The following is a 16,053-nucleotide window of genomic DNA, read 5'->3' as shown; positions in this document are numbered from 1 at the left end:
CCCCTCTACATATTGTAGCCCCAGAAAGCCAGGAGGCCAAATACTACTGAAAGCCTAGAAGGGGAGGAGTCTCTAACAGATCGGTTAGCTCAGAAATGAAAGGGACCCTTTGCAGTTTTCCCAAGCCCCACAACTGTTGTTGAGCTTCAGGGAGTCAGTGGCTGGGTCCACTTCCCTTGAATCAAACCTGTTTCATTTAAGTCTCCACAGGATACCCCCAGAAGGAAGACGGTCACTCCTGTCCTGTGAGCCGGCTGAAGACCTTAAGCTCCTCTTCAAACAGACAAGTTTGTGTCGTCTGAAACACAGCAGTTTCATCTCCAGGTGGCCATCTGCCAGGCACGGCCATCATCCCTCCTGAGGATGACAAGCCAGGCCAGTAGCCACTTAATAACCAGAGGACCTTTCCTCTGTAGTCCCCTCCCCACTGGAACTGAACAGCAGAGAACTCTCTGTTAGCCAGAGGCAAGGACTATGCCCTCTCAGCAGGAAGTAGCGAGAGACCTTGTCACCCGTATCCCTGGATTTAAAAATTGTCTTTATAATATAGTTATTTGTTTCTAATCTAACCTTACTGATTTTATATAAATAAAATGAACATAAGATGGGGAAATTTAAACCCGGGCCCGGTTGGAACCACCATGAAATAGGCCTCGCCTCTCCCTGCTCTAGAGCTTAACAATTGACCGATCCCCCCTCCCTGCGGTTTGGGCTTGAAATGTCCTGCCCCAATTCCTGAGCTTAGGATGCCCGGTTCCCTGCTTTACATAACTACCCTGAAACTTGTGTCCCTGTACTTACTGATCACAATCTTTGATGGCCTAGCATTCCTTCCAGGTTACTCTCATCACTGCCCCTGGTTGGTGACCACATTGGAGAACAACATCGCAAGAAGGAAGGCTCCATGCAGACCCCTGGAACCATCAGGTGGCCTCTGGAAGAACGCAGAGGTTTCCCCTTAAATATGCCAGGCTGGTCTGAGAATGTTATGGCAGTTTTTGGAGGTGTTAACCGGCTGCCTTCTTAGACCACCGGAGCTCAGATCATAAATGCTTATTCTATGACCCAGCTCCTAGTAGGTCTAATGACTGAGCAGTGCAGGCAGCACGAGCCCGGAACTCGTTTGGCCTCCCTGTGGTCTTTCCATACCCAACCTTTCAGCTCTCAGACCTGGGTTACTTTTGGTCTGGCCCTCATGGGCTGCCTCTTTTACAAGCAAAATAAACCTTTGGTTTGCACCCCACTGCTCCCAGATGTGGTGACTTACAGAGGCTGCCTAGGCGCACTGTTAATTCAAAAGCGGCCCTGGGGATGCTCGGGAGCCAAGAGGGGAGGGTGGCCTAAGGCGGCATAGGTAAGAGACAGGTAGGAAGGCAGTTAATTCAGGTGTGCCAAGCCCTGTGCTTGGTTTCACCTCCAGGACTCCACATTCCAGCGGGCAGCTCCCAGGGCACAGAAGACTGCACCTGGGGCACAGCCCTGGGTCTGACACCTTGGCTCAGAAGCCTTTGGAAAGAAGAGCTTATCCTGACCTCCACTCAGTTGTTATTCCCAAGATGCACACAAGATGGCAGCAGAGAATAACTTTTCCCGGTGACCTGCACAGGGTGTTAATTCCAAAATGCACACCAGATGGCAGCAGAGAGCATTTCCCTGCCCACTAGCCTTAAAATGAGAATCCAGGCCCCTGGGACTACATTCTCTTTGAGATAAATCTGTTTTAGGCCCTCACAGGTCCCATCTCACCTACTACTCCTATTTTCCAATTGAGGCAGAGACAACTATTATCTCCCTTTCACAGGTATTTAAAATTAACACTGATTCTAACGCAGTTCTGAGTCCGAACCGAGGCTGAAATTACCAACGTGGGCCAGAATAGCTTGCACACACAGGGTCCTGGACAAACAGAGTGATCCAAACAGTCCTTATAGCATTGAGTGGAATCTTGGTTATTCTATTCTGGAAAATCTGCAAATAACCTTAATAACCTAATCTAGTGAGCTGAGCTAACCAGCCACCCCTAGAAAGATATTTTTAAGAGTGCTCTATTACCAGAATTTAAGCAGTAGAAATATTAGTTTTGTAAGTGTAACTGATATTAATTACAACCCAATTGGAGAATTTTTCAGTATGGTTACTATACAAATGAAATAAATGGCAAAAGGACATGATAGCAATATTTTGTTATTTATGTATTACCAGATATTTTAGGACATGAACAAAGATTCTGAGTGTTCAGACTTCTTTTGTTGTGTTTCATATTTAAATAACTCCCTACCTGTATTCCAAATCAAGCTACTTGACAAACAGGTATGATTTGAGAAGGAATTTAGGTTTATACCAAAAGTTTTTCTATCTACAGTTACCACCTTCAAGGAATTGACATTACAAGACAAATAATATGCTGGGTCCCTTTTTTGAACACTGCAAAAAATTGTGTCAACAGCACTGGAAGTCAAACTGATACCCCCAAAAAAGGGAAAAATCATTCATGGTCCAGGAAAGTATGTTAAGTTCTCCCCCGCATAACGGTTAAGCAATAAAATATATAAACTACAGTTGACTGGGTTTCAGGAGAAGCACATTTGAGGATTACGTTATTGTTCTCTTCTCATCTACAGTCATTAGCAGGGATTCTCTGGGCCACCATGCTATTTACTCTGTGGATTGTGGTAGTGAGGCAGGAAGACAGACTTGCTCACAATTGGTGATCAACTGTGGTCCTGTCTCTTCCCATTTTTCAGGCGCAACCTAATATTTGTATAAATCAGGAGGTCAAAGGAACAAGAAACTTCCGACAATGACAGGAATATCACTGTAGCTGTGATCTGTCTGATCACAGAAAGGATTTCATCTTGGAGAGCTTTCTGAGCCTTTTCTCTGAGTGTACTGTCATCTCTGGCAGTCTTGTCACAATATCAAATTACCGTCTTTCAAGGACCCTTTCAATATGTGAGAGGACTGCCACTACTTTCCTAACTGAACTCTTGTATAATCCAAGTTTTAGTTGTCCCACGTTATTTAGGTATTTCATGAGCTCTGAATGAGTAGTTAGAGTCAAGGTGAGCCCACATTTCTGCACTAGAGTCAAGTTTTCAAGTGGATACAGGCCACGCTGATATAACGTTGTTGATGTCAAATAAGAACTCAGCCACGGTTTCAGTGCTCGTGCAGGGTGGTGCCTCACTCCCGGGAGACCTGCAGGACCATTGCCAGATCCACAGACAGGCGAGCCCACTCACAGGGTGATGGCAGGGCTTACGGCAGCTCCCCGTCATCTAAGTCCAGTGATCTTTTTTCCAAACATAAACTATTTTAATTGTATATCTCTTACATGCAGTACAATGTAAAGATTTAAAATCCATTGGTTTCTTTGTTGTTGTTCAAGGGTCAAAATCCATTGATTTTTGATAAAGGGCAGACAACATTAAATTGTGTAAAGAAGGGTATTTCCAACAAATGTGCTACCCAGCTGGCCACACACATGGAGAGAAATGAAACTGGACTCTAACCTCACACCACATACAAAATTAACTGGAAATAGATGAAGGGCTTAAATATAGGAGGTAAAAGTATATATTCTCGAAAAAAACATGGAGATACATTTCTGTGACCTTCGATTAGCAATGTTTTTTTTAGATTTGATAACACATACAAGCAACAGCAGCAAATAGGTAAATTGGACATCCTCCAAATTAGAAACATGTGTGTATCAAAAGGAGCGATCCAGAAAGTGGAGGCAGCCCATCGAATGGAAAAATATTATATACCTGACAAGAGTCTGTTATCCAGAGTAAAGAATTTTTAAAACTCATGAACAAAGAGACAACTAAAATTTGTAAATGACCTGAATAGAACCTTCTCCACACTAGACACACACGGTCAACAGGCACAGGAAGATGTCCCACATCCTAGGTCCTGATGCAAATGCAAATTACAGCCACAGTGTGATCCCCCTTCACATGTACCAGAATGACCATAATAGAGAAAAATAAAACAAATGGCAGCAACAATGTCGAGAAATTAGAACCCTTAAACATTCCTTCTGAAAATGTAACATGGTGTGGCCTCGGGGTACTACAGTTTGGAATGTCCACCCCATAAAAAATTCCCATGTGTTTCAACAAATCCACTTACAGAAATAGACCCCCCCAAAAAAAATTTAACAGATGTTCAAACAAAAACTGATAAACTGATACATAAATCCACAGCTGCACTGTTCACAGTAGCAGAGGCCTAAACAATCCAAATGACCATCTTAATCAGCAGTGAAAAGTAAGCAATTGTGCAGCAATACCAGGATTCTTGAGATGGATGCAATTATGAACATATTTAATAATTTCTAGAAATAATATTCCCCATAGCACATACAAAAATTTTAATGTGGCAGAAGACGTCTTTACTAATACACCAATATATTTAGTTCATCTACAATAAACAGCAAAAACTGATAAATCTATCTTCAGTACTGTTTCATTATTTTCTATTTGGAAATAGTCTAGACATTCAATACATATCCATCATTAATTTAGATAACAAAACTTCAAAGATTCAACTTACCAAACACTGGTAAAAAAACCTTTTCAATGTGTATATACAATATAATTATTGCTAAAAAGTTTACCTAAATATCTTTTATTGTCATTGTATCTATTTTATATATTAGTTAAAAATTTGAGATTTCAAAATCACTTATTACCGAAGCTGTTTTCTTGACACATTTTGTAACACAGATGACAAACTTATTTTTATAAACCCACTTAAATATATATATTTTTTACGTTAATAACTTTCAAAGACATGACTATGTGATGAAACCAAACTAAAACCAGTTTTAATATCAAATATTTCACCAGATCATTTGATCCTGAAAAGCATATGTGTTACTTTGTATTCTATTTAATCTATATAAGCATTTAATGTATTCTACCCGATCAGATATTACAAACTAGTAACACCATACAGAGCTACAAAACATCTTACCACACACAAACTGGTTTCACACAGACATTACAAATTAACAGAATTAGTAATAACTAGAGAACGCACAAGATGGTTTACCAAGAAAACAACTAGTTGTCACAAGAGCTCTATAACACAATTAAATGTAGAAGTGTTTCCCATTCCAGGATACATCGTCTGTACAAGGACAGTGAGGTCTAAATAGTGAGACACACCAACCAGCCTCCTTACAGCTCAGGCCAGGAAGCCAGAGGCCCCTCCACACAGAGTGCAGAGGATGCAGCCCTCCCAGAGCCAAAGGGTCACCCCCAAAGACAGAGACAGCACAGACCTTTGTCACCCAAGCGGTCGGGATGGTGGGGTGGACAGGGTGTCTCAAGTATCCCACAAAATGTGAGGCACATCCAGCCTCAAACCCACTAATTTGTGGACCGGGATCTAGAAAGCTGGGGGGACAGATGGCCCTTATGGGCAGAGGCCCCTCAGGACACACTCCCCTGGGAGCTGGCACAGCCAGGCAGAGGTGCACTGGGAACCCAATCTTATCCCACTGGGCACCAGGTGCAATGGAGTAAGTGCACATGGCGGATGGTGGGAACCATCGGTCACAAACCCAAGCTCCCAGGACACAGCAGAAAGAAAGAAAAACCTCATGCGGTTTCTAGACAGGGACCCACACAGCAAAGTTTGTTTCCGCAGACGCCGGTCTGGACAGAACCGCTTAACTTCACAGCCTGTGGGGCTGTCTCCAACGACAGGCTTATGGGAACCTGTGCCCGTGTTCTGTCCCTATGGTAGTTCCTTCTTAGGACAAAGGACACGCAAGACACAGACACATGAAAAAATGAACATCTCTGGGAGAAAAGAATTAAGAAAACTCTGGAGTCCCTAGGTACAAGAAGTTGCTTCAAAAATATTTTCCTGCAAATCTTATTCAGAAAAGAAAGGACTCGCACCCCTTCTAACTTCTACCCAACTGCAGACAGAGGCCAGGAATTGTAATACATGCGCACCTGGAATTCCAAAGACGGGAGAAATCAGGTAAATATGACATTTAGACAAGGGTGGGAATAGGCTCTTAGATTTTAGATATAAAAATGGGAGATTTACAGGTAATTCAGGAAAAGATGAACACACGTGGCAGGTCAAGTTTTCTGAGGCTCCTGCATGGAGTCTTCCTGTCTGCTGCTAAGGATACTGGGCTCAGGTTTTCATTTGTGCTTCACAGTCTTTCAGGAGGCAGGAAAAGGGGAGCCAGGCTGAACAGGAAGGCTTGTGTTGTTAAAACTGCCCCTTTTGCAATTTCTTTTCCTTTGTTTAGCTATGTGGCCTCTGACAATTGTGGGCTGCGTTTACATTTCTGATCTGCTTGGGAGAGGACCTGGGGGAGATGCTGAGACCCTACTTTCTATCAGACTGAAAAATACAGCTTCCATTTTTGTCAAGTTTCTGATCAGGTATTAGAATCTTTAAAACCTGTTCCAACATAGCAATTCTCATACTCTTAGATCGCCATACAGTTTTTAAAAATTTGCACATCTCTTAATTTTCCCTTCTGCCTTTTTTAAACCTAATGTTGATATTAGCATTTTTAAGACCCAACAAGCTGAAGAACTAATTCAAAAGTTAAATTTCCTTGAATTCGTTTGTATTAAACGTGTGGTCTTTCTCTAGGTTCCAATAAAACAGCTGTTTGTCATGAGAGTTTTCTTAACACATTTTCAAAATTAGCAGTTTTTTCAATTCAAAGTAGCCACAGTCTGGCCACTGATTATAGGATTTTAATAGATACTCAAACCCATACGCCTTTTTACATCTTAGCCGAGGAAGCCAAAGGCTTTCTGTCCCTGTGGTATTTTCTTTTTATGACAAACGGCATAAGAGACATAGACACAGAAAAAAATGATCACTTCTAAAAGGAAAGAATCAATAAAGAAAAGCTGTGAGTCGCTACTCCCGAGAAGCTAGCTTCACAAACATTTTTCCCTGCCAATCTACTTGTAGAAGAGAGGAAAAGGACATGAGGCACTTCTACATTCTCCCAAACCCCATAAATACACCGGGAAGACTGACATGGTGAACAAAAACACTGCTTACCTCTGTGGGCAGACATCCTTGTGCTCTCAGTGGTTTCCAGGAGCTAGCAGTGCCCCAATAATTCTGGCAGGCTCCCAAAAACTGTGAGGGCTTAAAAAAAATTCTTTTGCTCTCATCTTATGTCTTAGCTGAGATCAGCCCCTTGTAGCATCGCAGAAAGGCATTCCAGGATGTAGGAACAATACCTCATGAAAAAAGGAAGGAAGGCCAAGGATTTACTAAACGAGAGAAAATATATTCCCAAAATTCAGGAGTGCACTGGACCAGAAGGAGTGGGACTGCACCGAACAAAGAAAATTTAGGATTATGTTTGAACGAGGGCGCGAAATATTCCAGGGAGGTGATCTCTGAGCGTTTCCAGGGCGTTCCCAGGGCGTGTCTTTCTGGATGCCTCCTTCCCACCGGGAGGAGGGATTCCTTGTAGGAACTGTCACGGGGACACAAGAGGTAGAGATTTTTCCTGCTTGCAATGCTAATACTATTGTGATCCATCACAATTACCTGTAGCTGCACCTTGTCTTAGGAATTTTCCCTGCCTGGAATTCTGATAGGTTATAATCCCTCACAATTAGCTGTAGCTGCACCTTTTCTTCGGCATCATTGCATTTCTGTTTTCTTTGTTTCCCCTCACATCTTCCTTTCTTCCCCCTTTCTCCTTGTGACCTTGTGCTCTCTGCCTATGGTGATAACTTCTTCTAGCTCAACTAATCATAAAATTAATAGAATCAGATTAAGATAAAATCGAATTTTTATATATGCACATGGGGAATTCCCATACATGTAAAAATTCCAAAGGCAGCGAGGTAAGATTGGGTACTTTGCAGGTAATTTAGGAAGACTGGCACACTCATGGAAGGTAAATTGTTAGGCCACCTAGAAAATAATGGTACACAGGGGAAGGGTGGTCAACAGGCTATACTGGGCGTCTTCCCTCCTTATGCTAAGGAGTTTACCCCAAGTTCCCCTCCTAAACCAGGTCTGCCATTTGAATCTCTTAGGCAGGAAAGAGGGAGGGTCAAAGGCTGTTTCAGAGTCTTTTGTCTGGAACCCTCGAACTCTAACCGGAACTAGAACTCGAACCCGAACTCGAACATGAACTCGAACCCGAACTCGAACTCGAACTCGAACATGAACTCGAACTCGAACTCGAACCAAACTCGAACCCAAACTCGAACTCGAACTCGAACCAAACTCGAACCCAAACTCGAACTCGAACTCGAACTCGAACCCTAACTCGAACTCGAACCAAACTCGAACCCGAACTCGAACTCGAACCAAAACTCGAACCCGAACTCGAACTCGAACCCGAACTCGAACTCGAACCAAACTCGAACCCTAACTCGAACTCGAACCAAACTCGAACCCGAACTCGAACTCGAACCAAAACTCGAACCCGAACTCGAACTCGAACCCGAACTCGAACTCGAACCAAACTCGAACCCTAACTCGAACTCGAACCAAACTCAAACTCGAACTCGAACTCGAACCAAACTCGAACCAAACTCGAACTCGAACCAAACTCGAACTCGAACATGAACTCGAACTCGAACTCGAACCAAACTCGACCCCTAACTCGAACTCGAACCAAACTCAAACTCGAACTCGAACTCGAACCAAACTCGAACCAAACTCGAACTCGAACTCGAACCGAACTCGAACCGAACTCGAACCAAACTCGAACCAAACTCGAACCCAAACTCGAACTCGAACTCGAACCAAACTCGAACCCGAACTCGAACTCGAACCCGAACTCGAACCCGAACTCGAACTCAAACCAAACTCGAACCCAAACTCGAACCCGAACTCGAACCCAAACTCGAACTCGAACTCGAACCCGAACTCGAACTCGAACCCGAACCCGAACCCGAACCCGAACTCAAACTCGAACCTAAACTCGAACTCAAACTCGAACCCGAACTCGAGCTCGGACCCGAACTCAAACTCAAACGCGAACTCAAACTCAAACTCGAACCCGAACCCAAACTCGAACTTCGAACAAGGCAGCATAGGTAAGAGCCAGGTGAGAAGGTAAATTCAGGTGTGCCAAACCGTGTGCCGGGTTTCACCTCCAGGACCCCACATTCCAGCGGGCAGCTTCCAGGGCACAGCCCTGGGTGTGACACATTGGCTCAGAAGCCTTTGGAAAGAGCTTGTCTTGACCTCCACTCAGGTGTTACTCCCAAAATGCACACGAGATGGCAGCAGAGAATAACTTTTCATGGTCACCTGCAACCAGGTGTTATTCCCCATATGTACACGAGATGGCAGCAGAGAATAACTTTTCATGGTCACCTGCAACCAGGTGTTATTCCCCATATGTACACGAGATGGCAGCAGAGAATAACTTTTCATGATCACCTGCAACCCGGTGTTATTCCCCATATGCACACGAGATGGCAGCAGAGAGCATTTCCCTGCCCACCAGCCTTAAAATGAGAATCCAGGCCCCTGGGACTACATTCTCTTTGACATAAATCCTGTTACAGGCCCTTCACAGGCCTCAGCTCACCTACTGGTCCCATTTTACAGAAAAGGCAGAAACCATTAATATCTCCATGCACAGGTAATTAAACGGGAGAGTGATTCTAACACAGTTCTGAGTCCAAAACCGGGACCGAAATGGGCCCACATGGGCCAGTAGAGCTTGCATACATGGGATCCTGGTCAATATTATCTACGTATTATCAGATACTTTAAAACATAAGCAAAGAGTCTGAGTATTCAGACTTCTTTCGTGGTGTTTCATATTTCAATCACTCCCTACCTGTATTATCAGTTGAAGTACCTGACCAAAAGGTGTGATGTGAGAAAGCATTTAGCTTTATACCAAAAGTTTCTAGTTTTATACAAAAAGTTTTTCAGGGTGAGGCCAGGAAGCCAGAGGCCCCTCTATACGGAGTGCAGAGAATGCAGCCCCCCCAGAGCAGATGGTAAACAAAGACAATGAGAGAAAGCACAGACCTTCGTCACACAGGCAGTAGGGATGGTGGAGTGGACAGGGTGTCTCCGGTCTCCCACAAAATGTGAGGCACCTCCAGCCCCAAACCCACTAAATCGTGGTCCCCAGCAGATGCTGCTGGACCGGGATCTGTCCAGCACTAACGGGTAAGGAAGGCTGGGAGACAGATGCCCCTTATGGGCAGAGGCCCCTCAGGACACACTCCCCTGGGAGCTGGCACAGCCAGGTAGAGGTGCACTGGGAACCCCAGCTTCTCCCACTGGCCACCAGGCCCAATGGAGTAAGTGCACCTGGCTGATGGTGGGGACCGGAGAGGATTACCTTCCTCGGTCACAAACCCAAGCTCCCGGGACACAGCACAAGGAAAGAAAAACCTCATGTGGTTTCTAGACAGGGACCCACACAGCAAAGTTTGACGCCGGTCTGGAGAGAACCGCTTAACTTCACAGCCTGTGGGGCTGTCTCCAACGACAGGCTTATGGGAGCCTGTGCCCGTGTTCTGTCCCTATGGTAGTTCCTTCTTAGGACAAAGGACATGCAAGACACAGACACATGAAGAAACAAACATCTCTGGGAGAAAAGAATTAAGAAAACTCTGGAGTCTCTAGGTACAAGAAGTTGCTTCAAAAATATTTTCCTGCAAATCTTATTCAGAAAAGAAAGGACTCACACCTGTTCTAACCTCTACCCAACTGCAGACAGAGGCCAGGAATTGTAATACATGCGCACCTGGAATTCCAAAGACGGGACAAATCAGGTAAATATGACATTTAGACAAGGGTGGGAATAGGCTCTTAGATTTTAGATATAAAAATGGGAGATTTACAGGTAATTCAGGAAAAGATGAACACACGTGGCAGGTCAAGTTTTGTGAGGCTCCTGCCTGGAGTCTTCCTGTCTACTGCTAAGGGTACTGGGCTCAGGTTTTCATTTCTGCTTCACAGTCTTTCAGGAGGCAGGAAAAGGGGAGCCAGGCTGGACAGGAAGGCTTGTATTGTTAAAACTGCCCCTTTTGCAATTTCTTTTCCTTTGTTTAGCTATGTGGCCTCTGGCAATTGTGGACTGCGTTTACATTTCTGATCTACTTGGGAGAGGACCTGGGGGAGATGCTGAGACCCTACTTTCTATCAGACTGAAAAATACAGCTTCCATTTTTGTCAAGTTTCTGATCAGGTATTAGAATCTTTAAAACCTGTTCCAACACAGCAATTCTCATACTCTTAGATCGCCATGCAGTTTTTTAAAATTTGCACATCTCTTAATTTTCCCTTCTGCCTTTTTTAAACCTAATGTTGATATTAGCATTTTTAACACTCAACAAGCTGAAGAACTAATTCAAAAATTAAATTTCATTGAATTCGTTTGTATTAAACGTGTGGTCTTTCTCTAGGTTCCAATAAAACAGCTGTTTGTCATGAGAGTTTTCTTAACACATTTTCAAAATTAGCAGTTTTTCCAATTCAAAGTAGCCACAGTCTGGCCACTGATTATAGGATTTTAATAGATACTCAAACCCATAAGCCTTTTTACGTCTTAACCGAGGAAGCCAAAGGCTTTCTGTCCCTGTGGTATTTTCTTTTTATGACAAATGGCATAAGAGACATAGACACAGAAAAAAATGATCACTTCTAAAAGGAAAGAATCAATAAAGAAAAGCTGTGAGTCGCTACTCCCGAGAAGCTAGCTTCACAAACATTTTTCCCTGCCAATCTACTTGTAGAAGAGAGGAAAAGGACATGAGGCACTTCTACATGCTCCCAAACCCCATAAATACACCGGGAAGACTGACATGGTGAACAAAAACACTGCTTACCTCTGCGGGCAGACATCCTTGTGCTCTCAGGGGTTTCCAGGAGTTAGCAGTGCCCCAATAATTCTGGCAGGCTCCCAAAAACTGTGAGGGCTTAAAAAAAATTATTTTGCTCTCATCTTGTCTTAGCTGAGATCAGCCCCTTGTAGCATCGCAGAAAGGCATTCCAGGATGTAGGAACAATACCTCATGAAAAAAGGCAAGCAGGCCAAGGATTTACTAAACGAGAGAAAATATATTCCCAAAATTCAGGAGTGCACTGGACCAGAAGGAGTGGGACTGCACCGAACAAAGAAAATTTAGGATTATGTTTGAACGAGGGCGCGAAATATTCCAGGGAGGTGATCTCTGAGCGTTTCCAGGGCGTTCCCAGGGCGTGTCTTTCTGGATGCCTCCTTCCCACCGGGAAGAGGGATTCCTTGTAGGAACTGTCACGGGGACACAAGAGGTAGAGATTTTTCCTGCTTGCAATGCTAATACTATTGTAATCCATCACAATTACCTGTAGCTGCACCTTGTCTTAGGAATTTTCCCTGCCTGGAATTCTGATACTGTTATAATCCCTCACAATTAGCTGTAGCTGCACCTTTTCTTCGGAATGATTGCATTTCTGTTTTCTTTGTTTCCCCTCACATCTTCCTTTCTTCCCCCTTTCTCCTTGTGACCTTGTGCTCTCTGCCTATGGTGATAACTTCTTCTATCTCAGCTAATCATTAAATTAATACAATCAGATTAAGATAAAATCGAATTTTTATATATGCACATGGGGAATTCCCATACATGTAAAAATTCCAAAGGCAGCGAGGTCAGATTGGGTACTTTGCAGGTAATTTAGGAAGACTGGCACACTCATGGAAGGTAAATTGTTAGGCTATCTAGAAAATAATGCTACACAGGGGAAGGGTGGTCAACAGGCTATACTGGGCATCTTCCCTCCTTATGCTAAGGAGTTTACCCCAAGTTCCCCTCCTAAACCAGGTCTTCCATTTGCATCTCTTAGGCAGGAAAGAGGGAGGGTCAAAGGCTATTTCAGAGTCTTTTGTCTCGAACCCTCGAACTCTAACCGGAACTAGAACTCGAACCCGAATTCGAACATGAACTCGAACCCGAACTCGAACTCGAACTCAAACTCGAACCACACTCGAACCAAACTCGAACCCGAACTCGAACTAGAACTCGAACTCGAACAAACTCGAACTCGAACCCTAACTCGAACTCGAACCAAACTCGAACACGAACTCGAACTCGAACTCGAACCAAACTCGAACTCGAACTCGAACTAGAACTCGAACTCGAACCCTAACTCGAACTCGAACTCGAACCAAACTCGAACTCGAACCAAACTCGAACCCGAACTCGAACCAAACTCGAACCCGAACTCGAACCCGAACTCGAACCAAACTCGAACCCGAACTCGAACTCGAACTCGAACCAAACTCGAACCCGACCTTGAACTCGAACTCGAACCCGAACTCGAACCAAACTCGAACTCGAACTCGAACTCGAACTCGAACCAAACTCGAACCCGAACTCGAATCCGAACTCGATCTCGAACTCAAACTAGAACTCGAACCAATCTCGAACCCGAACTCGAACTCGAACCAAACTCGAACTCGAACTCGAACCGAACTCGAACTCGAACCAAACCCGAACCCTAACTCGAAGTCGAACCAAAACTCGAATCAAACTCGAACTCGAACCCTAACTCGAACCCGAACTCGAACCAAACCCGAACCCTAACTCGAAGTCGAACCAAAACTCGAATCAAACTCGAACTCGAACTTTAAGTCGAACCCGAACTCGAACCAAACTCGAACCCTAACTCGAACTCGAACCAAACTCGAACTCGAACCAAACTCGAACCAAACTCGAACTCGAACTCAAACTCGAACTCGAACCCTAGCTCGAACTCGAACTCGAACCAAACTCGAACTCGAACTCGAACTCGAACCAAACTCGAACCCGAACTCAAACCAGAACTCGAACTCGAACCCGAACTCGAACCAAACTCGAACCAAATTCGAACCCGAACTCAAACTCAAACTCGAACCCGAACTCAAACTCGAACTCGAACTTGAACTCGAACCAAACTCGAACCCGAACTCGAACTCAAACTCGAACTTGAACCAAACTCGAACCCGAACTCGAACTCGAACCAAACTCGAACTCGAACTCGAACCAAACTCGAACCAAACTCGAACCCGAACTCAAACTCGAACCCTAACTCGAACTCGAACCAAACTCGAACTCGAACCCTAACTCAAACTCGAACCAAACTCGAACTCGAACTCGAACCAAAACTCGAACTCGAACCCTAACTCGAACTCGAACCAAAGTCAAACCCTAACTCGAATTCGAACAAACTCGAACCAGAACTCGAACTCGAACTCGAACCAAAGTCGAACTCGAACTCAAACTCGAACCAGAACTCGAACTCGAACCAAACTCGAACCCGAACTCGAACTCGAACTCGAACCAAACTCGAACCCGAACTCGAACTTGAACCAAACTCGAACCCAAACTCGAACCAAACTCGAACTCAAACTCGAACCAAACTTGAACCCAAACTCGAACTCAAACTCGAACCAAACTCGAACCCGAACTCGAACCCGAACTCGAACCCGAACGCGAACCAGAACCGAACTCGAGCTCGAACACGAACTCGACCCCGAACTCGAACCCGAACTCGAACCTGTACTCGAACTCGAACCCGAACTCAACCCCGAACCCGAACTTGAACTCAAACCCAAACTCGAACCCGAACTCGGACCTGAACCTGAAACCAAACTCGAACTCAAACCCGCACTCGACACCTAACCCTAACTCAAACACGAACCAGAACCCTTGAATTCGAACCCGAACCCGAACTCGAACCCTGGAAACTGAACCCACACCCTCGAAGACTAACCAAAATTTATAAACCCGAACCCAGAACCCTTCAACCTGAACCCCCTTCCTATTAACTTCGAACCCAAAAAAAGCTGAAAGCCAGAAACTTAAACACAATCCCGAAACCCAAACCCCTAACCCCAAGCCTCTGGACTCTGTACTCCAAAACCTGAATCCAAATGTGAACCCTGAACCCAAACCTGAAGGCCAAACACCAAAACTGAGTCCAGAACCCCTGAAACCCGAAAATCAGTACCCAAAATCCGAACCCAAACACAAACACAAACACCAAAAACGAACCCTGAAACCGAATCCCAACACCATAAACACTATAACCCGAACCCTGTACACTAAACCCCAAAATCTTCTACCCGGAAACTCACAACAGAACAAGAAACACGAAACCAAACCAAATCCCTAACACCAAACACAAAGCCCTAAACCTCAACCACTAACCCGTGAACCCCAAAACCCGAACCCTGAACACTGAAAAAACGTTACCCCAAAACCAGAGCCAAAACACAAGCCCTAAACAGAGACTGAAACCGAAACCTCTATACCCTAACCCTGAGCCCGTGAACCCCAAAATCATGTATCCAGAAACTCAAATCAGAACAAGATCACCAAAACTAAACCCAAACCTCTAAACATGATCCAGGAACCATGAACACCAAAACCTGTACCCCGAACCCCAAAGACCTATACCCCAAAACAGGACACAGACACAAACCCCAAAATTAAACCTCAAAATGGAACACCGAACCCCAAAACCCACAACCCTACCCCGAACCCTGAACCCCTATACCATAAACCTCATACCCAAACAGCATCCCCAACCCAACCCCAAACCCTGAAACCAAACCCAAACGCTGATACCTTAACCCGAAGTTGGAATCCATGAACCCCAAAACCTGAACCCCAAACACCGACACAAACATGGACCCAAAACGGGAACCTGAACCCTGGAAACCAAACCTCAACACCAAACATGAAACAACAAAAGAAGAAAAAAAATGAGAAACAAAAACTCATAGACACAGACAATAGTTTAGTGGTTACCAGAGGGTAAGGGGGGCAGGGGGGTGGCAAATGAGGCTAAGGGGGATCAAATATATGGTGATGGGAAGGAGAACTGACTCTGGGTGATGAAGACACAATGGGATTTATAGCTGATGTAATACAGAATTGTACACCTGAAATCTATGTAATTTTACTAACAATTGTCACCCCCAATAAATTTAAAAAAACTCAAAAAACAAAAAACTAACACGAACCCTAACCCTAAACCCAACATCTAAACCTACCCCTGAACGGTAAACTTTAACCCTAACCCTAA

The 16,053-nt window shown here is 44.4% G+C and overlaps 1 protein-coding gene and 1 pseudogene across 1 annotated transcript in view; both read right to left on the bottom strand.

Annotated features, from left to right (window-relative positions):
* LOC109438476 (uncharacterized) overlaps window positions 1-16,053 on the bottom strand; it is a 226,723-nt gene that overhangs the window by 193,506 nt on the left and 17,164 nt on the right. The window lies entirely within an intron of this gene.
* On the bottom strand, window positions 166-4,436 carry LOC148754713 (mitotic spindle assembly checkpoint protein MAD2A pseudogene; annotated as a pseudogene).

This window comes from Rhinolophus sinicus, chromosome 18 (genome assembly GCF_057876585.1).
Source record: "Rhinolophus sinicus isolate RSI-liver-muscle chromosome 18, RSI-T2T, whole genome shotgun sequence".
In the NCBI taxonomy this organism is placed as follows: Eukaryota; Metazoa; Chordata; class Mammalia; order Chiroptera; family Rhinolophidae; genus Rhinolophus; species Rhinolophus sinicus.
Note: the sequence above shows the minus strand (reverse complement) of the source record. Positions and strands in the feature narration are given on the sequence as shown.